Below are 6,165 nucleotides of genomic sequence, written 5' to 3' on the forward strand. Positions count from 1 at the left end.
TATTTTCTGATAAGTACAGTAACTGTAGGTCTCGTTCTAAATGAGAAATAAAGCACTACTCAATACAGCACAAAGGCAAATGTGAGAGCAAAGTGATTAGTGCAGTTAAATATTATATGCTGTTTAGTTCAGGTAAGTTCTCTGTCACAAGATCTACTCTGATTTTTGGTTCAGGCGTTTGATTAATCTTATCTTCTATCTTGTTAATCTGTACAGAACATGGCACACTATATTTTATTGTTAAACTCGACTTATCCATTAAGGGTATAACATTCCACATATGTATAATTTATCTAAAGCATGTTTTCTTTAAAAGCCTTAAAAGAGTTATGCAATGAAATCCCACTATCCTGGTCTCATTGTACTCAATATGTAACTTATATAATGTTGTTGATGCACTTTGAACGGTGTACACCCACCTCCTTTAAGATGTGGTGCAGTGTGTAATGCTGTGTCTATGTGGACATTGGAAAAATGTGTTAAACCAAGGCAGTCAAGAGAATAGCCATGATAAGATATGTGTTTGTATGTAGGACAATGATATAGTTGTTTTATTTATAGTAAGAGGCCTGGAGACTTATATTAGCTCCCTAAGCGAATGCCTTGGTTTAAGTTCTGCGGGCTAAGACAGTGTTGGGGGGGGGGGGGGGGGGGGCAGGAGATCTGAGTTTGACCCCAGTCACTTACAGCAGCACACTAATCATAGTAAGAGCTTGGGCCCGAGTCCAGTATGTAATAGAGTTGGGTCAATGTGATTTCTGCATTATGATGCATTTACATGACACTACGACATTCTATGGCAGCCATGTTAACTCCACATTAACATTACATGGGTAACATTAAAACAATGCTATGTAACTGAATGTCTAGAATCAAAACAATGTTCACAATTCCAAAAATAAGCCTAATTCTCTAAATATATGGCATGGGTCACATGGTCAGCTAAATCTCCTGGCCCTGATAATACTAGAAGCAGCACTGATCGTTGTAGAGGCCATAGTGATGGTAACATAAGCAAGGGCCGCGGTTGAATCAACATTATATTAAACATTACTGCATAATATGATTCACTTAGCATTAATGGAAGCCATTCTCTGAGCCAAGGTGCCTCTTAGGAAGGGAGCTTATTTCCGATTTCATTGGTGTGAATCTGCTTGTCATGCTATGTACTGCCACCATTGAAATGACACAGGGCCATAATCCACATCCATGACAATAAAGTTTAAGCACCAGGAAATGGGCACAGCATTATTAATTAAGGAGCGTGAGGACCATGGTCGATAAAGCAGAGGTTTCAACCACAGATCATTAAGGAGAGTGAGAACCATGGTCAATTCAGCAGAGGCTTCAACCACAGATCATTAAGGAGAGTGAGGACCATGGTCAATTCAGCAGAGGCTTCAACCACAGATCATTAAAGAGAGTGAAGACAATGGTCAATTCAGCAGAGGGTTCAACCACAGATCATTAACGAGAGTGAGGACCATGGTCATCGTATCTCTGCCAGCACACAAACACACATGCACGCACACACACACACACACGCACGCACGCACACACACGCACGCACGCACGCATGCCACTGAAGGCTTGTTGGCCCACAAGTGTAGCCTTATTGCTAATTGCCAATATACAACAGATCACCGGAATCTTAATAGTTGAACTGTATACATATTAATGATAATAATGGTTTACATTCAGGTTGAGGACTAAACAGCTCTAAAAACACTTTATATTGCACAGGTAACTTGAGGGGTAACCTCATCCAACACCAATGTTTATTTCTGCACTGTTGCCATTTTGAACCAGGATTTTAGTATTTAGTATTTATTAGAATCCCCATTAACTGCAGCCAAGGCAGCACCTACTCTGGGGTGCAAACAGGAAAAAAAAAACAGTTACATCATAACACAACAACAGTTTACATCATATAACAATACATCATACAATACAGTATTACAATATTACTGTATTATTACACATTTACAATATATAATGGACAATACTAAAATAATACAGTATTGTAATGTGTGGGATATCACACAGATTCAACACTGGAGAGGTAGGTGTAGGTTTTCCATTCCTCAAAAGATTTTGAAGAATAAATAACTTGGCCTTTTTTTGTGAACTGTGTCATAACTGAGTCATCTCCATAGATGACAAACTGACCTTGACTAAACCTACGACAACGTCTGAGTGTTGGCGCACAACTCTTAGTTTTATAGTTCTTCAATCAAGCAGCTTTCTCAGTGCCTTGCTGTTTCTTGCTTCACAGAAAACGTCTTTTATAACTCCCTGAACTTTGCCAAATTTCCTGGGAAAATAGCATGTTTGAAATGTTGTTTTGTTAAGTTAAAATAGAATGTTGTAAATGTTGTTTTGTTCAGTTTAATACATTTTGTTTTGGGCATCCTAAAAAAAATATGTATTATTTATGAACTGAAATGTTATCGTTCATAATTGTGCACTGAAATGCAGTAAATTAAAGTTAACTTTCTTCACCCCATAAACTTCAGCAGTGTACACTTCAGCACTGGACAGCGGCATCACCCTACCAGACCTTTTTAAGGCGGTCTAAAAACCTCGGCAATGGAAATTTCAGCACCCTGGACAGCAACAGAAGGTTGCGTAGAGCTGTGATGGCAGTCAATGCATTTAATGTTATAAAAGTTAGTAACAGCACAAGCTAAGGAGCAGGCCCTCCTCTAAACTACAGTACCCAGATTGTGACCCAGTGAATGTCCTCTTTTACAGCCATCCTAATCTGGGGCATGTTGTTGTGCTTGAGTGTCAGTCTCTTTCAATCCTAATTATATCCCCTGCTTACTGCATCACCTCTTTAATTATTTACAACAACTCTGGATAAACAACATATCCCATCATTTCACTAATTCAATTAGATAAATGTCTATTTCTAATCAACATTTTTTAAATTAATGACTTCTTAGTTCAAATGTATAACGTGTTTGAGTGTAGTAGGCGACTTAACTTCATCAGTTCTGTAGTGGTGTGTTGTATATCATATACCGCCTACAGTAGATGTGGCAATTCTCCTTTATTATACAGTATCTATGGTAACGGTTCGCTCTTACAGAAAAATAAACTCAGTGAGTCAAAGTCAGAGAGCCTGCAGAGGTGGTGTAGGTGGCAGTGGTTGTTCTGAGGTTGGGTGGGCAGTGGTTGTTCTGAGGTTGGGTGGGCAGTGGTTGGTCTGAGGTTGGGTGGGTAGGGGTTGGTCTGAGGTTGGGTGAGCAGTGGCTGTTCTGAGGTTGGATGGGCAGTGGTTGTTCTGAGGTTGGGTGGGCAGTGGTTGTTCTGAGGTTGGGTGGGCAGTGGTTGGTCTGAGGTTGGGTGGGCAGTGGTTGTTCTGAGGTTGGGTGGGCAGTGGTTGGTCTGAGGTTGGGTGGGTAGGGGTTGGTCTGAGGTTGGGTGAGCAGTGGTTGGTCTGAGGTTGGGTGGGTAGGGGTTGGTCTGAGGTTGGTTGGGTGGGCAGTGGCTGTTCTGAGGTTGGATGGGCAGTGGTTGTTCTGAGGTTGGGTGGGCAGTGGTTGTTCTGAGGTTGGATGGGCAGTGGTTGTTCTGAGGTTGGATGGGCAGTGGCTGTTCTGAGGTTTGATGGGCAGTGGTTGTTCTGAGGTTGGGTGGGTAGTGGTTGTTCTGAGGTTGGGTGGGCAGTGGTTGTTCTGAGGTTGGATGGGCAGTGGTTGTTCTGAGGTTGGATGGGCAGTGGCTGTTCTGAGGTTTGATGGGCAGTGGTTGTTCTGAGGTTGGATGGGCAGTGGTTGTTCTGAGGTTGGATGGGCAGTGGTTGTTCTGAGGTTGGATGGGCAGTGGCTGTTCTGAGGTTGGATGGGCAGTGGTTGTTCTGAGGTTGGATGGGCAGTGGCTGTTCTGAGGTTGGATGGGCAGTGGCTGTTCTGAGGTAGCCTAGCAGGTCTCTTCTGTGAGGGGGCAGAGATTGGGACAAATACAATCAAATTGTATTGGTCACATATACATGTTTAGCAGATGTTATTGAGAGTGTGGCGAAATGCTTGTAGTGTAGTGAAATGCTTGTAGTGTAGTGAAATGCTTGTAGTGTAGTGAAATGCTTGTAGTGTAATGAAGTGGCCAGAGGGGGGGGTGAGGAGCAGATGTTGCCTTGAGGGTCTCATGTGGGAGGTCTGCCGGTGGAAGAGCTCCAGTCCCTCTGTTGGAATCTCCATCTCTGAAGCCAGGACATGAAAAGGCACTGTTTGCCAAGGTCGCTCAGATATTCCTCCCAACTGTGGCTGAAGCTGACTCTCACCCCAGATTTGGCGATGGTGTCCATTGTCGTGTAGTGTGAAGGGCGTGGTGACTTTGAGAAACAGCGTGTGGCGCCTCCTCTGGTTGGTGGAGGATGGCATGGAGGATGGCCGATGGTTTCCGTTTTACTGGTTATCTACACTTTCAAGGTTGAGCTCACTCCTGGCATTGGCAGGGACACTGTTGATAGTTTTATCAAAGCACCCTGGTGTCTGTCACAGTGGAGGAAAACCAAATGGCTGCTGAACAACATTAACAGATAAGAGGTTAAGAGAGAGGCAATGTAATGCATTGTGAGATTGAATTAAATGTAACGATTGGTATCATAATTCCCTTTTTGGAGCAAATATGGATATCAGCTGCCTCTGATGTCAATGACTTAAGATCTACAAATGGTTTCAAAACAACTTCAGAAGCAGCACCTTGTTAATGTGTCAATACAGTACTGTGTAAAAGTATTGTCCCCTTTTCTGATTTTCTCTATTTTTGCATATTTTTGATACTGACTGTTATCAGATCTTCAACCAAAACCTAATATTAGCTAAAGGGAACCTGCGTTTACAAATGGGATACTTTTTGGATGACAATGGTCCCATTTTGCCTGGCGAAAACCAAACACTATATTCCATAGTAAGAACCTTATACCAACAGTCAAGCATGGTGGTGGTAGTGTGATGTTTTGGGGATGCTTTGCTGCCTCAGGACCTGGATGACTTGCCTTCATAGAAGGAACCATGAATTCTGTTCTGTATCAAGAGATTTCTACAGGGGAATTTCAGGCCATCCGTCTGTGAGCTGAAGCTGAAGAGTAGCTGGGTCATGCAGCAAAACAATGATCCAAAACACACAATCAAGTCTACATGAAAATTGCTAAAAAGCAACACATTTGAAGTTTTGGAATGGCCAAGTAAAAGTCCAGACCTAATCCCAATTGAGATTTGTATCAGGACTTGAAATGAGCAGTTCATGCTTAAAAACCCACAATGTCACTGAGTTGCAGCAGTTCTGCATGGAAGAGTGGACCAAAACCCCTCCACAGCGATGTGAGACTGATCAACAACTACAGAAAGCATTTGGTTGGATTCGTTGCAGCTAATGGTGGCACAACCAGTTATTGAGTGTAAGGGGGCAATTACTCTTTCAGACAGGGGCATTGGCTGTTGCATAACTTTGTTTCTGAAGTAAATTAAAGAAATATGTTGTTGTTTTGTTATTTTTTCACTCAGGTTCCCTTTATCTAATATTAGGTTTTGGTTGAAGATCTGATAATATTTAATATGACAAATATGTAAAAGTAGAGAAAATTAGAAAGGGGGCAAAAAGTTTTTCACAGCACTGTATACTACTCTATTCAGCGCATCTTTTGCCATGAGAAACAGATCTGGAAATGTCAAGTTCATACTAAAATACAGCTTGCTTTAGAAATCAGACTTTATTCAATGAGTCAGCTATGATCAGTCCTAGGAGTACCAGATGTCCTTTTGAGTTTTCATGCTCTGATTATGTGTTTAATTGGCCAACCTCTGTGATTTCATCGCCATAACACTCCTTTGACTAAACATCTTGTCAATAGAGAAGCATCATTCAAATGTACCTTTTAGGACTGTGACCCCCCATTGAGTTAAGAATTCTTAATCACCACTGTAAGCCCTGTCATCATTTCACTGCATTTTAAATACACTAAACCTTTTTAATTGTGGCGGAAAAAAATGTGATTATGATTTTGATACATGACACACTGTACATACAACAGGTAGAGAGAGATACCAAACAACCAAATGATCATTCAGAGGATGGGGTTTGATAAATGATGAGTACCATCTAGCCTCATTGTACCATCCTGGCATCCTACCACATCTCCATCTCCCTTTGGTCCCT

The sequence above is a fragment of the Oncorhynchus mykiss genome, chromosome 10, assembly GCF_057628025.1.
Source record: "Oncorhynchus mykiss isolate SJ-2025 chromosome 10, ASM5762802v1, whole genome shotgun sequence".
Taxonomy (NCBI): domain Eukaryota; kingdom Metazoa; phylum Chordata; class Actinopteri; order Salmoniformes; family Salmonidae; genus Oncorhynchus; species Oncorhynchus mykiss.